The sequence below is a fragment of the Accipiter gentilis genome, chromosome 23 (genome assembly GCF_929443795.1).
Source record: "Accipiter gentilis chromosome 23, bAccGen1.1, whole genome shotgun sequence".
Taxonomy (NCBI): Eukaryota; Metazoa; Chordata; class Aves; order Accipitriformes; family Accipitridae; genus Astur; species Astur gentilis.
The window spans coordinates 18,328,331-18,345,556 of NC_064902.1; the positions used below are offsets into that span (position 1 = coordinate 18,328,331).

The window sequence follows — 17,226 nt, forward strand, 5'->3', positions numbered from 1 at the left end:
TTGTTATTCTATTGCGTGTCATTTATCGAGCTTGTTAGTGTAAGTTTAAAAACCATTTCCAGGTTAGACTCTTTAAAAACAATGGGAAGTTGTTTGCAACTAGTGAGCAATAAAACTACAGTCAATTCAGCATTTTTATAAAGCAACCTTGCAAAAAAGAATTGTTCAAGTTAAAGGATATATACACACTACTTATTAGCTGGATAAAAATGTCATTATTTAGATCAAAACCATGCTATTAATGCTACACGGCCTGCACAACAAACCACATAACCAGCATACAGTTTGACAGCTTACACTGGCACAGTTTTTAAGACATGAATCAGATCATATTTTGTCTTGAATGCACAACAAACAAATGGTCATCAACGAAAATAAATTCCGTTCCTTGCTCTGAACACATGTAAGCAAACCAATGGATGTGGTCCTAAAAGAAGAAATCCCTACCTCCAAAGGGCAAGGAAGCGTAGAGCAAGGGCAGTAGCTGTGAAAAGATGTTCATCTGTGTGTGAGGCATCACTCGAATCTTTGGCAATGTGAGTGTAACAGTATCTTAGTAACAAGAAAGTGCAGCAACACACAGTGACAAAAGCAACTGCACCAAGACCTACGTTCCAAACAGAAGCAATCCTAACATCCTTAAAGAGTAAAACAAGGGGGAAAAGGGGAAAAGAAAAAACCCAACCAAACAAAAACATCAGTTACGATCTCTGCAGCTCCATGGACCATAGCAGCTTCTTGAGCCATAAAGAGCTGCCAGTTGCCTGTAAGATGTTTATTAATATTGAGTACTGTCACTTTGCACATTTATCATACTACTGCCAGGTATTTTGCAAAGTCTGAGATCCTAAGATTAACATATCACTAAGCGTGCCTAGAAAAGGCTAACATTGTTACCCTTTTCTAAAGTCTGTGGTAATCTCGGATTTCAGTGATGTTTGGATTAATTAGGTCACACCTTGAATCACAATCTTCTATGCAGGTATGCAAGAAAACACGAGAATTTGTTGTTAAATCGACAAATTTACTGTTTATGTGGCACAGAGGATATGGATGCTGTCATTCAAACTAACGCAGGCTTTCTAGGCTTGGATTACATAAAAACATATTACAGATGACAAGTTTGGAGGTGTGGCAATTTTTGGTGCAGGCCAGCTCTGACAGCATCATTTCAAAGTTCCAGTATAATAAACTCAAGCAACTAGAAGACAGTTGGATCTTAGGATAGAATAAATATTATGACATAAATAATCTGTTTTCTGTATTAAGACCGAAATGCATTTTTAACACAGCTATTAGAGGTACTGTACTAAGAGATGCCCGATTTCCAAGCTTCTGAAGGCAAAATCCCTCCACGTTTATCCATTCAGTAACATTTGACATATATCATTCTGAACCTTAAAAATACTCTCCTTGAAAATACTTCATGCATTCCAATATACTCAAGTTCTTGGCTCCCTATTATTCATGCCACTGCACAGCAGATAACAAGGAAATTTAAATGCAACAAGAAGTTTTATATCAAGTGTTTCCTAAGCACACAAATTATTAAGATGAATTAAAATTATAAATCACTTTTCCAACCTGCAGAAGCAAACTCTAAAATCACAATAGCTGCTGTGATAATGAATCTAATATACTACTGTTAATAGATGCTGCAAGCATTTAATTAGATAGGTTTTAGGTGCCAACCATCCTGACAGGGTGAGTTTTGATTGTCAGTGATACGTGATATCAATTATGTGAGTGATCACTACCCTCATTCCTAACCAGCATGCTACGCAAGCGCTGATTATCTTCATTTGGCTACAACAAATGAAGTTAGAGAAAGAAATTAATGTGTACATTTTTATAATCCACCAGGGGACTATCAAGGCAATACAGTAACTTCAGAAAAACAACTATCAAAACCATAAACAAACATACTACAAAGTAAGCATAACCGTGTAAAGATTAGACCTGAAAAACTAATCAATACAGCAGCTCAGCAGAGCACAGTACAGCAGGTTCTTCTTGCCCTGGGGGAAACCAACAGGAAGCAATTTAATTCAATAGTTATTTGCCCAAGCTCTGCAAAATGAAGTAAACTAGCCAGATCTTATTTTACAGTAACTAGGCTTGATCATTCACTACTTATCAAGCTGATTCACTACTTAGCATCACCATTTTATTTAAAGAGCCGATTTCTAGAAATGCTCACACAAAGTTTTTATGTTATCTCCTGTCTGGTTCCCAAATTATGTTATGGAAGACTACCCCAAAAGAAAAATTTGGTTTTAGCTGGAATATATGAAGTAATTCACCTTCACTTGTAGGCTGTAATATATTTAAAAAAAAAAAAATCTACAAAATTGTGCACAAAGTCAGTATAAAACCCATTAAAAAAAAAAAAAGCTGTAATTGATTTCCATTAGCACCCTTCCAAACTTCTGTAGTAACACTGGAAAAATGTTTAAGCAGGACTGTGTAGATATAAACACTGGATTTGAAGAGAACCTAGCACAAGCAACATGTCTTTACACCACCATAAAGTACAGTGCAATGTTTTCAACAGCACTGCATTTGGTCATTAAGGCTTCAATGAACTTCTGTTTATGTCCACTGTCTGATAAGCATTTGTGTAAATTTAAAATAAAACCACCCAAACCAAACAAACCCAAATAACAAAACAGACTGCTTCTTAAGTGTACATAGATATTTTTTTTTTGTCACAGATTTAAAATTTTCTTTATCATTCAAAACAATATAAAAAAAAGACTGCTTTTAAGTGTCACTAATTTAGCAGCAAATAGCCGCAAACTGCTCCATGCGGATTAATGACACATTTCTGGTAACAGCATGTGTTCTTAACTAATTATAACTTGAATACATTAATATCTCAGACTTAACAGTTTATTCTCTGGATCTTATATTTGTCTTTTTTACATTATTCTACAGAAAAAAAGAGAGACATGAACATTTCCAAAGAGTCCTTTAAAAAAATGGAGCAAAATACAGCTTGTCCCTATGTTAGATGCCAATAAATAAGCAAGACCTTTACTCCTCAGAAAAGTCCTCAGAATTTAAAATTTCACAACTGTAGCTGGGTCTAACCACACTTCTAAAAAATTAAATATAGGAAAAAGCCTTAAGTACTTTTCTTTGAAATAAATTCAGATGTTTCAGCAGGACAGAATATAACACTCCAAGGGACAAGCATCTTCTACACTGCATTCAACAATACATCCCCTTCCCTTCAGTCAGCGCTGTGAATACAAATGGCAGTGATACTCCTTGCAATTGTAATAGGCTCAGTTCTATAATGAAAGCCTATTTAAAATCAATAAAATCAGTCCTGCTTTTGGGAGCTATGATTACTCTGGTCCACTGGTACTGCTTGCAGCAAAAATGAACAGCTTGTTCTCAGCCCACTGCTGTGTATATTTAACTACTGAATTCTTGATCATGAAACAATATACTGAGAACCATAGTTCTGCTAGTTATATGGTATGCTAATTTATTACCTGTGAACAACTTTCCATTATTATTGATACGACTGTGTGATTGCAAATTAGGCGTGTTAACAATTACACTAAAATGTGCTGTAGCTTATAAAAAATAAACTACTGTAAAGAACAGACAATGTAAGACTGCATGGTAATAGGCCTCACTCTTGACTGTTTATGAGCAAAAGATTTTCTATCAGCGAGTACTCAGGACTACTTTGGCAAGGCATCCTACACTACAGAATTAGAGCATGGGACTGAAAGGGAGGAGGTTTCACACAAAAACCTAATCGCATTTCTGTCTCACCATGTGACTTTCAGCAGCTCGCCTTCTCTGTCTGCAGGGGCTCTGTGAAAATTAATTAGCATCTGCACCTCTTTCAAAAATGCAGAACCTGATTCAGTATTACATTAGTGTATTTTTACCCCAGTGTAAGGCTGATCGCAGAAGGGCTGACTCCAAACCCTGGCAGCACCATAAGCACTGCAGCAACAGGAAAGTATCACTGGAAAATGCACTGATCTCTCCTGTAACGAGCTTAGTACACGTTGCAAAATAGATGGAAGAAACCCAGTGTCACGGGAGCAGTGCAATGAAGACAAATTGAGGACATGCCGAATCAAGGTCTTAGAGGAGCCCTGCCTCCTCACTGCCCCAAACGCGAGCATAAACACTGAGTTGATAAACACACGAGAGCTGTTTCCATAAAGGCGGCTGGGGTTAACGAGACTGTTTTGTCCTTCAGTATGCACAGGAGGACCCCCGCCCACTGTGGCTAGGCAGATATTAACTAGTTTCAAGAACTTTGCTAGTCACCCTTCTTTACCAGAAGTCATTAAGCTGTGCTTGATGAGCAGAATTCTTCGAACACGTCCTCCTTGCCTAAGTCCTGAAAGAGCTAGATGGGGTACGTGCATCTGCAACCGGCTCCAAACTCTCCACCTCTACAGAAGAGGCAGAGGCCAATCTAATGATGTGTTTATCTGTTGAGAGTCCTCTGAGGGACACAAATCATTGTTATGCTTGGACACGTGCAACTTTAAGCTTCCCTTTGGCCAGCCAAGCTTGAGTCACCACCTTTTTCATGGTTGTCTAGAATATTACTCCACTAAGGACTGGCTGGGACTCCCACTGCATGATCAATTCTACCTCCCAACCACCTATGCTGGACACTGATTTCCTAAAACAGAGCAGTAAATTCAGTGCTTCTCTTCCCAAAGCAAGTTCCCCCCTCCTCCCCCCGCTTTATAATTTAGCTTTCATAACATGGGAGTTGAAGAATACAAGGCAGACATTACAGACATTTTCTGACAGCAATTATATTTCATTTTGGATCGCACAAGTACTATAAAGATATCAACAGAACCCAGAATGCCTACATGCCGTTCCTACTTCAGTTTCCTCACCAGTGCTGATGCAAAACCTCAAATGCTCAAATGTCCCGTAAGGGTTCTAGATAATCTCGCCCAAACTGCATCTCTGCAGCTCAGAGCTTGTCTTCCAACACATGGGGTTTCCCTTACAAGCCCTGAAAGGGTCAAGTTTGGGTTGGTTCATTTTTTTTTTTACCTACCTCTAGCTGATCCAACAGTAAGAAAACCTACTTTTTGTGGTCTCATCTGCCCTGTTCTGTTGTTGTTGCTCACTTCTTTCTTGTTTTAATGCTACCACTACCACCTGAATTTCTAACTTCCCTTTGGGAAAGACTGGCTACAAGTAATTTTCCAAATTTCAGCCATCCTGTTATACTGCTCAGGCAAGATCCTGTCAGGTGCTTATTACTTTTTAACAATACTCCTGTCCAGAGACACCCTGGTATACTTACTCCAGCACAAGAAAGAAGGGAGAAGAATAAAAGCTATAAGGAAGACCATAATGAACATAACACAATCATAAAAAATGGTAATAAACCCTAATTCCCAAATTGAACACCAAATCTTAAGGTTGCTGTACTAACTTTTCACATTTGGGTCTCTTTTCATGAGCTTGCTCTGAAATCTGAGACAGCTTTTCCCAACGAGCAAGTTTTGCTGCCATTTTCACTGTTCCCCATCTTCTGAGAACTCCGGGGATGCAGCGTCTGAGACAGTTCCCATGCTCTGCCAAGTAAGCAGATTGAGATGGGAAAAAGAAGCTGTCCACAGGAAGATACCTCCCACATCTACAAAATTATTGGTATGCTTAAAGGTCTTTAGAATGAAGTTAAACAATTGATTCCCCCCCCCCCCATAATTTTAATTAAACTCCCTTCCTCTGTTATTTTAATTCTTCTGCTCTGTAACACCAAAAAGAATTATGTTCTTACATGCCTAGTTTCTACCACCTTTGGTGTTCAGACTAGTTTATAATTAAAGTTAAATAAATCATCCTTTTTATAACTCCATACTTTTGAATATATTGTATATTTATTGCTAGATTATAAGCCTCATTAAAATCTATAATGATAAATTAGTCAGTCTCTTGATTCTGTCACTACTGTTATTAATTGCTTTCATAACCATTACTACACACTTCACCAGTGATAAAAATTTTAAAGCTAGATAAAATCAGCTGAGCTAAAGCTCACTCTTAATAATGCACTCTTAAACCTTCTCAGAGTAGAAGTAATCAAGTATTCACATCCTATATTTAAGTTAAACCTGATAAATTACTTATACAGCAAACAGAGCCTCACTAGATCCAGCAGCACCACTATAATGCATGGAAAAATATGCACATTAAGGCAGGTATCAAGAAAACAGTTCTCACATTAAAATTGTTCATTGTATATGCTTGTTTAAAACTCCATAGGATATCTTATTTCTGATATTTTCCAGCCTTTAACAGTTTCATTTTTCAACCTAAATTCTCATTATTTTTTATGTAGATTTCCTCTGTAATAGACACAGGGTCACACTGGTCACATTTGCTTACAAACTCAAGAGGAGACATAGTTTGAAAACTCCATCAGGAGAGGAACAAGTTCTTCATTTGGTGGAAGAGCACTGAAGTCTACTGACAAGTGAGCAAAAGCTTTTCCTGCCAGCTCTTAGGCAACAGCCATTTTATGGGTAAAACCGAGAAGGCCACTTTCTGTAAACCTGCAATGTCAACCTGGCATCCGGCACCACGTTGCATAGTAAATACTGAACAAAATGGAAAAATTCATGCAAATTGATACAGTGCTCTTCTGTCATTACATCCACGAGTTTCATTCTTGCAATTTTTAGACTTCAAAATATTCTTTAAATTATGCCCTACTCAAATTTTTCTCCTCTTCTGATGATTTCACTTTAAGAGACTGTGAAAGCAAACAAAGAATACTTTTCCTTGTGTATTAGTTGTGATCCTTATTACCTGACACCACCATGGAAGCTTCTCAGGATAATCCATTATGCACTAAGAAATTCGGGCATGCAAAATTGTGTGGTTTAGTAGACCTGTTTTCCTTATAAATATAAAATACATAGATACATCACAAAACTTGCTTTCTAAAATCACTGTCATTCAAAAATTTGACATTTTACCAGAGTTTTAGCAAGTCATTTCTTTCCACCCTTCCTTTTTCCCTAAACTACAAAAAAAAAAAAGTTATAGTGAAATGAATATACTGACAGTTTTCTTTGCATCTTTACCTCTTAAAGCTTACAGGGATTTCAAGTTTTCCTTGCCAAAATATTCTGCAAACTTTTTTTTTTCTTTTTAAGTAAAACATATTTTAAAGTTAGCAGACTCAGGCAGTTCAACTGCGTCCTAAATTCTTGATTGAATACCATAACACCATTTGTTTTAATGCAATTCACAGAACAGGCTTTATGCAATCTGTAGTGTTGAAGTCAAGCAGTCATTAAGAACAAACACTGTTCTCGCCCCTAGCTGCAACAATACACACACCTGTTTTCCTGGAACGCTTTCAAAATTTCATTGTTTGTGATTATCTGTAAGGCACAAAAGACAAAAAGTCTTCTCCGACTGATTCTAATTCTATTATCCGTTATTGAACTGCAGAGGTGATTTTGAAACATTTGTAAATAGTGTAGAAAATATAAAAACTGAGGAACATACATTAGTTTTTTCATAATTCACTTTTAAGCATAAAAGAGTAGTTGTAATAGAAGAGATTTTCAGACATGGAGCACAAAAGAAACCCAAGCAAGAAACCAGGGAATTTGCACGGTAAACAAGCAAGTAAATATGCAGAGAGGAAAGACAACTGCAACGTTACCATCATTGCTTAAGAAGTGTTAACAAATTCATAATGTAATATATCTGGCAGGTGAACCCCGTTCAAGTACAGACTTGATAATTAGTCCTTTGCTGAACACAGTCTTTACATACAGGCCTGCTATGCCTGGGAAGATCATTAAAAAAATATGCATTAAAACGGAGGACAAAGCTAAAAGAAATTTGGCGCACGTCACGCAGTGGTGGCTGGGCACATAATCTACAACCTTCAAAAGCACAAGAAACAGGCCACGTGCTAAAAGGAAGGCATCTGAAGATGGAGCAGCTTTAGATCCAATTTCTGCAAGTTTGCCAGTACTAGGGCAGGACTAAGTCCCTTTAAAGGGTTTCATCATCTCTTACTGCCTTGTAAATACCAGGACAAACTGACCAGAGAGCTTAATGTGTGCGTGCACCACCCAGCTTCAGGGGACCTCCTTGCTTCCACAGTACTCGACATCGCATCAGCAGTGGTCATTTCTCCTCTTTACGATAATTTACAGTGACACAATACCGACGCTTTCATCAAACAGGTAGTTATCCGCTTAATTTAAGCACACACTAATGCCAGCTTGGCATTTGAGTGCATGCATAAATATTTCCCTGAGTGGGGCTTTGACATGTTTCATGAAGAATTCTTAATGAAGCTCCAAACCTAAAGCTCTTCTACAGTTTGCATTTTTACCCAAAGTGATGAAAATACTGAACAGCTCTTAGCTAAAAATTTACATTTTTAGCAAAATTAACATTCCTTCCCAGAGACAGTTACCGTTAAACAGTTCTGCTCTGCCTCTTCGCCTTATATCCCTTAGCTTTTGTTTCATTGTGTAGGGCTGCATTAGATACCACACATTTTGCTGTTCAGACCATAAATAAATCAATCCACACCAAAACTAGAAACATGCAAAAGAATAGCAAGTCTGGCAGTGTTTTGATCTGAATCAAGCCCAGTAGTATCAAAAAGTCCTCCAGTAGTCCGATTCATTATCCAACTTACATTGCGGAATTAAGTACAAAGTTTTCACTGTACTGCTGAAATAATTTATTGAGCCTCTGAAGAAAATCATGCTAGACTGGTCATTATCTGGGAAACATCTGGATGGGAAAATGATCACATACAAGAATTTATGTCTACCCACCACCACCTTACCTTCTGCACATTAAAAAGAACTACTTACGGATAGGAATTACATACTTAAAAGAGGACATTTTCAAGACCACAGTATTTACCACTCAAATGTAGTCTCATTTACTGAGGTATTTTCTATTTGAAGAAGGAAAGAATATCAGACTCCACAATGAAAATAAAATCTAACTTATTTTAAAGAAACAATCTTTTTCCAGCATGGCTTCTAACAGACATCTAATAGCAGGAGTAAAATCCAGACAGAGAAGTAAAATCTAGTAACAGAGATGCTAGGCAAGGCTTGCACAAAGCTATGTGACATTTAAGTTCTTCTGCAGATATAACTGGGACTTAAGTGATGAATAGGTATGGCTCTGGCCATCTGGAGTAGCAATGAATTTCACCCAGAGTGAAAAGAAAAACCAAGAAGAAGAAAACTACCTGAACTGGTTCTGATATTTCGTTCCTGTCAAGTGGAGGTTAACTAATTGGAGGCTTCTAGACAAAAACTCATTCACTGCTAGAGCTTGAGATCTAGAAAACAGAGTTATCCAAGTTTGAAACAGACAGAGAAAGCTCACCACATAAAGATTTAAAGATGACAAGAAACAATGGGATACAAAAATAAATGGAGAAATATCTATTTAAAATACAGAAATGCTGCAACCAGAGTTATAAGTATATTTATTCCTAGATATATCTTCCTGCACAGTTTGCTTAAAATCCTTCTAAGGATTACTGATGTTAGTTTTCATGGTATCTAGCTTTCTATTTCATAAAAACCCCTACTGCATTAAGCAGTACAAAAGAAATATTTCAGCCCTCTGGCAACTGGTAAATATTAACTACTGTAGGCAGATGAAATTTCATCTCTGGTAAGCGCAACTGTTTATAACTTAATGTCAGATAACACCAGTAATACACTAAGCACAACTAACATGGGAGAGGATGTACTATCATCCTCCTCTTATTTTTGTTTACTCATCACATATGTGAAATAGAAGCAATTGCCAAACTAATCTAATATTGGAAAAAGGTTAAGAGGAGACCCATTATAAGAATCTGTTAATTTTTAATTCAATATTTCAGACTTAATTATTCCATAAAAAGGACATCTCACTGATCAATGACACACTGGTGAATTTAGCTTCAAAGCCAAAAAAATTTTGTGTAGAAGATCAAGTGTCAAATCTTTATTATATGAATGATGTTCTTTTTACAGCTTCATAAAGTTAACCAACATATACAATTCCTTCATGTGCATGCAGTACACCAAGACATTCAACATAAAATCATTCAGAATGCATCCCTAACAATGCATCCCTGCCAATACTAATTAGCCTTATAAGAAAAATAACTTCATTTAGATATTTTTTCTAGATTTCTTTTTTGTTCTGTGATATTTTTCTTAATATCACACCATCTGCAGACACTTTTCAAAAACATTGGAGAAAGGCAATTTAGGGACTGTTCCAGATAAGAGAAAAAAAAAGTCCCACTGTGTTTTTCATAGCTTGGTGATTTTTACAGTCTTTCATCTTGGCGATTTCTTCTTTTTAACACCATTGTATTAAAGGTCTTCAATTTTGACTGGTGGAAGCAAGATAATGCAAACTTCACAGATTCAGCTCTGAAGACTTATGGCATATTAAGAGAGGTTAAGAGAAAAAACCCTCAAGATTTAAATTGTTACCACTACTCATTGAACATAAGCCACAAAAGAGACACAAGCTTGCAACAACTTAGTTGGGTGGACCCCAAACAAGTTCTACTTGCTCAGCACGATGAAGGAAGAAGAAAGTAAAAAAAATGGACAAAAGCATTTTATCCCTTGAGATGAGCCCCTAATTCATGAACCTAGAAGAAAATGTTAATGGTTTAGACCACACTGTAGAGCAGTTGTCAAAATACATGTTGTATCCTTGATTTTAACCAGTAGCTTTTTAGCTGAACCATTCATGACCATGCACCGTACCAATGTACGCAGCTTTTCCTCCTGTCTTGGCCTCTCTTTGCCTCTCCGTTTTCTTTGCAGACTTATAAAGAGTTGCTTGTTATATGCAGCTACAGCATGCTCTGTATGAGGACACTGGACAAGCTGTTACCTCTATTAAATTAATAATAGATTTCTGAGTGTGATTTCCAATTAATTTCATTTTTCTCATTCCATGAGAAGCCAAAATTAGAGCGCCATACGGTGCTTCAAAAATAACAATTAAAAGTTATTTTCTAATCTTTAGGCACTAAAAAAAAACCCCCATAAAAATACATATGGTTGCAATGACGTGAAGGAAATTAAGCTTTGGAATGTCTGCAGATGTCCAGGAAGCTCCAAACATTTCCTCAGCCTTTTCCCCATTCACACATTTCTGGTCCACGCTAGCCCCTGGATGTTACAATTAATCATAGCGTATGCCTCAAAGATCATCATTAAGATCTTTTTTCTGAAACTGGAACTTCGTAACGACAGCTTGTATGAAGACCTGTGTAGCACAACTTGTGTCGGGATTCTGATACTCTTCACCTTTACCTGCTGCATGGATTTGTTAACAGTTTTGTCCCACCCAGCCATAAGTACCTGCAGAGATCTGCCAGTCAGAGAAATCACCTCTATGTGTCAGACTGGACTGGGATCTGGGAGCCTGTCAACTTACTATAGGACCTTGTCATTTTTCAGCAAGTAAGAATTCACACTATCCAACACAGGCATGCAACTGCAATTGTGAAACTAGTCTACTCCAAGTACATGAAACTTAGGCTGCTGGTCTAACTGATCCCCTAACAGCCACTTTCTTCCTTCCTGCCCTTTATTATGCCTTCTGTATGTGCTGATTCTAGAGCAATTAGATCAGGGAGTCCCACTCAGTACACCGAGTACCTGAAGTTAGATAAACTCTTAAAGTCTCTTATGGTAAAACAGAAATAACAAGGCTACCTGCCTCATCAGACTTTTTTTTTTTTTTTTTTGGAAAAAAACATACATGAGGTGAGAAGTTTCCTTAGAAGCACCTTGGATAACTGCTTTTACTACTGCCTACCACTGGAAGTCAAACTGATGGGCAGAGGTATTGTATTGTCTGGCATGAGAATCCAGACGTGCAGAGCACACACTGGCCTTGGGTACCTGGAAAGCGATATTCACCTCTAGTACAGTCTGATGTCAACATGATCACTCATAATATAAATCATTCTTACCTGCACATTGCCTGGGAATAATACTAACAAGAGATTTTGCTAAACAAAAAGCATTAGGAAAAGAATATCTTATAAACTTAGGCACGAATGGACTATTTTAAAGTCATGGGGACTGTATGCCTTTCAAAATATACCTATCTTTAAATATGCAGAATTTGTGCATTCAAAAATACCGTATACCATGGTCTCTGTCAATTCTCAAGAGTGTGATTTTGTCAAATTCATCTTTTGTGGGAAGACACTTTGAGGCTGTAACTGAAGATAAGCCAAAGAGAAGAAAATATAACAACCTTTTAAATTCATATTCACAGAAATATTTTTTCCCCCTGACATCTATGTATTTCTTCTATATATACACACATATATGCAGATCCACCAGCATAAAGATGTCAATAATTTAAAAAATTAAAATGGAATATGCATGCTTTAAATTACAGAATATAAAAATTACACTGAGTGAAGGGGCAAAAGAGGGGGAAACATTTCTCTCATGTTTTTTTTATCAAAAAAAGAGCTCAATTTGACTGCTGTTTGCATAAAGAAAGAAATATTCAATTAGTGTCAGGTCTGTAACCTCAGTTAGTGCTAACAGACCCTAAAAGCACTTAGCAAGAAGGCTACATACCCAAGAACTTCACAGGTCTCACTATTAAGATACATATTACAAAATATATATATGTACACACAGTAGTATATATATATATAAATTTATAAATTTAGCTATTAAAAGAGAACAGAATGCTTAACAAGACTGCTTCCCAGGGTAATGATCTTTTCCCAGAAACTACACTTCTACAACATATTACAAGTCTGTAGGTCTAACATATCTCACCAACCTGCATCAAGCCAAACAGACATAGTTACTGCTGTATCTTACTGCTCAGTCCTGAAGAGGCAATGCCAAATCCATAGAGGCATCAGGGCAGTATGTCACAGCGTAAGAAATGGAGCGTGCCTGTTGTAAAAAGCTTCTGTGTTATTGAGCGATGTGTGGATCTTCCTGTTACTATGAATACCTGAAATTCTGTATTAAAGTCAATCTGGTTTAAAACATTAATTTTGTAGGTACATTGCTGGAGACACAGGAAAGTGAGCCCTGGCATAGTGATCGTTCTTCCTGGAAAGTTATATATCCCTCTCTGTATATCAGCTGGTGCAATCGAAGGGTACATCTGCATTAGGGGGTGAGTCAACTCACACAGTCCACTGTTTACATTTTCTTTCCTTGGTATTCCATTGGGCATTCATGCTGGTATTTGTTTTAGATTTTCAAGAGTCTGCAACATGGTCTACATGATTCAATCCAAGCTAGGACACGACACAGACACACAATAGTAGAAAATATTTGGCAGCTATCTGGGTGCAAAACAGCTCTCCACAGATGCTTCCATTTGCCCATTTTTCCCTTTCAGAATTGCTTTTAAAAGTTCTCTGGGTATTTAAACTAAAATACCATGTTTTGCTAGAGAAAACAGATGAAGTCTAAAAGAAGACAACAATTTTTTCAGTAACCCCATATAAGTACACATTTTCAGCAATTAACAGGGGATAGATTTAAGCATTTCCTGAAGATCTTTTCTTAAGAGGCCTGTAACTAATTAGCTGATTAAGGCTATACAAAGAAACAACTGTTTCATATTTCAAGTTTTACCTATCCAATAAAACCATGGGAAAGTGTGCATCCTACAAGGTAATTTTAAGACTTGAATTTGTGGTGTGATTCACCCTGGATATACACCTTTGCACTTTTCTCTTAAGAGTCGTACTGCAATGAGTTATCTGGCTGGGGATAGAGGGAAAAGAATTCAAATCTTGTGTTGTCTGCTTACAGTGCAAAGCTGGAATCAGTAACACTCTTTTTGGTTGTTAATACAATCCCAGTGACTTTAAACAATTCCACAGTAAAAATAAAAAATGGTTATACCTTAAAAAACCCAAATGTTAACTAGAAGGAGGATAAAGGTTATTCTTCGTATATTAGTTACATTATAAACCTCATCAATGTTTTAACTTTCAACAAATACTGAAAACCAGCACTTTACCTGCTAAATTACTGACAAAATACTGCTACTAAAATCATATGTCTTGGTGTAGAGTCATTTATCCCAAAGTGACATTTCTAAGAGCAATCATTGATTTCATTTAAATTAAGGATATAAAAGTGATTATCAACCATACTCATAATTTTCCAATTTCCCCCCCCCCCCCCGAAACATTATCTCTAACATGTTTCCTAAACAAACCCACATGAATCTAAACCGTTCCTTATTTTTGGAACTTTCTTTTTTAACATAATCTTTTTTTTTTTTTCTTTGTATATACAAATTCCTATTGTTTCACAAGGGAAGACTTTTTCAAATTTCTTACAAAGTAGCTGTTCTGATAGCAATAGATTTTTCTTCAAAGTAAATCGGATGCACCGCCTCTGGACTACAGTTTTAAAGCCAAACATATTGGATACATGAGAAATTAAATCAGATAACATACACAATAATTTTCTTTTACTTTATTACCACTGATCTGAAACTGAACATCTACAATCATGTCTTTTCTTTCAATTGACTAACACCAAGCTGCTTTTCTGACATTTCCTTAGCTGACTTTTGCAGAACCAAGCCTGCATTTGCTAAAGGAATTTTTAAGCAGTGGCAACTAAATTGAGGTTAGGTCCTACTAACTTGCAGCCTGCAGCAAAGTTGAAATAAAAACAATTGAAATCCTGGGTTTTCAGCATAGGGAACGTTATTAGACCGCAAACAGATTTAAACAAAACCCTAGTATGTCACAGAACAATGGCCTGTGTAAAATGAAATGCTCCACCCTTCAAGGCAGTCTGTATGGTATCCCAAAAGGCCAAACCAGAAGACAGAACAAAACATAAAAGGTTCACCATCCCCAGGGCAAAGCACTGTCAAAGTGCTTGTAACCTAGGAAGACTGCAGAGGGCCAAGGGACCTGGCAGCAAGAGAAGAGTATCAGTGATGAATCTGAACCATCTTGCGAAATAAAGTAATTTCCCCTAGGAGCGGGTTGTTTCATAGCTCTGTACAGTGTAGCTCTAGAGAAAAGCTTCAGCCAGCAGTGCAGAAAAGGTGTTGATAGAGAGAACAAGACATCTGAGGCTCTGACCTTGGCCACCCATATTAGTCATATGTGCTCCATGCAATAAACTTTTCAAAAAGCTCTCAACTATCCTAGCCTAATGAAAGAAGAAACAGGACAACAAATGTCAACATGTCCCAGGAACTATCCTGTTACAGAATCAATTAAGTGAACAAAGAAAGAAAAAAATCTTGCAAATGAGCACAGTTAGAAAATCAGGCACATTTCATTACTGCTGTCATTTTTCTACATGGCTTCTTATCATTGACCTAATTCAGAACACTATTTGTCATTAGAACTTAAGATTTAACCCCACAATAAAAAAAGCTGCAAGTAGTTTAAGTGGCTCAAAATCTACATAGATCAAACACACAGCCAGATTTTTATTGCTTATGAAATACTGACATCAGCCTTGCAAAGCTATTACATAGGCACCCAAATTTAAGGTCTAGAACCAGTGGATTTGTTTTTAAAGCTTTCATTGGACATACCCGACTTGAAGGAGGTGGTCTTGGAGCTTCTCAGTGCTTGAGGAATTCTTGATCAAAAAATCACAGGCCTAAACTTTATAAACCACTAGTACTTTGTAACAATCATTTGGAAGCATTTTCTAAAGGTTCTGTTTTACGAATGCTACGGTACGGAGTACCCTTCCCTGAAAACACCAGACTCTCCAAAATATCCCAGAGCTGCCAGCTACAATTGCTGTTTTTGAAACTTCAGACCATCTGTATTTGAAATGAGCATTCCGTAGACAGTTATTTGCATCTCTACCATGCCAAGACATGCCAAAGTACAGAGTCCCAAATGTAAATGCATTCTGCCTGCATGGGTAAAGACCCAAACATACTGATACAAAACATACATACAAAAATATTTTCATGCAAAGATACACCTCAAGTCAGATGCAGCCTGTTTATTTTTAGCCTGTTTATTTTTTATACTTACAGTATTCATTGAATTAACATTTAGTATGGTTACAAAGGTGATGCCTACACAATAATTCTCTCCAAAAAGTGGAAATACATTGAAGTCAAATACTTTGGTAATTATTTTCAACTTTTTATGTTTATGCAGAAGACAACGAATGCACTTTGTAAAAGGTCTTCCAGGTTGTTTTTCAGTTTGGGGTGGTTTTTTGTTTGTGTGTTTTGAAGAAAGTTTTCACACTCCTCCCCCCCTTTTTTTTTTTCCTGCTGACACTTTAATATCCTCCTCTTGTAAATATGAGCCTATAAGAATAAATCACATTTTATTTATTAAAGGTAAAAATATGATTCAATAAAAAGCAGAAAAGCCAATCTCTATAAAGTTTCCCTCTACAGTGGCTGAAATTAGTTTTTACATGAAGATTTAAATACGTACCCGGCAAGGCATTTAAGCAAGAATAAAACACTCTAACTGTGCATGGGACTGAACATTTTTTCTCTTGCATTACATAATGTGCTTTAAAAAAAAAAAAGCGATAGCTTTCGCCAGTTCTAGTGAAGTAAAATCCGTGACAATTCTTTAAAACATAAGTATTCTGCAATGAGGAACCGCATACATCTGAGAACTGTTGCCTATATTAGCACCAAAGAACTCCAAAAAATTAATATAAAGTAGTATTTTTTTACTTTTATATTCAGGTCACTTTTACTCCCAACATCGTTGATTCAGAGGAAAAAAAAAATACCCTTGATTCTTCTGTAAATGTATTCTGCTTGGAAAAGTGCCTGTATGAAGCACACCAGGGAACAGGAGTGCAAGCAGCCCATATCACCTTGCCCTTTGTTTGGATTGTCAGTTTTTCCTTTTGATCTTTCTTTGCAGTCGAAGAACCAAAAATTGATTTTCCCAGTTGAACTAAAGTAGAAAAAGGACAATGTTTTATTTAAGATCCTTCACTCTCACACATAAACCTATTTCTTTCTTTATATACAAAAGAAACCGTCTTTTTGTTCTTCTAAAAAAATATTTTTCAAGTGGGGAACATTCTCAGTGTACTGACTGTGGCTTCATAACAAAAAAGGGGGGGACGGTGTGTTTAAAAATCCAAAATATAGGCCTCCTGCAGAGAAGTACACATACGTCACGAACATTCTAGAGTTACAGAAGCTGAGCTTCAGGGAAGC

The 17,226-nt window shown here is 36.8% G+C and overlaps 1 protein-coding gene across 1 annotated transcript in view; it reads right to left on the reverse strand.

The window, feature by feature from the left end:
- The window catches only part of SUCLG2 (succinate-CoA ligase GDP-forming subunit beta), a 134,388-nt gene that overhangs the window by 73,650 nt on the left and 43,512 nt on the right, over positions 1 to 17,226 (reverse strand). The gene's annotated exons all lie outside the window — the stretch shown is intronic.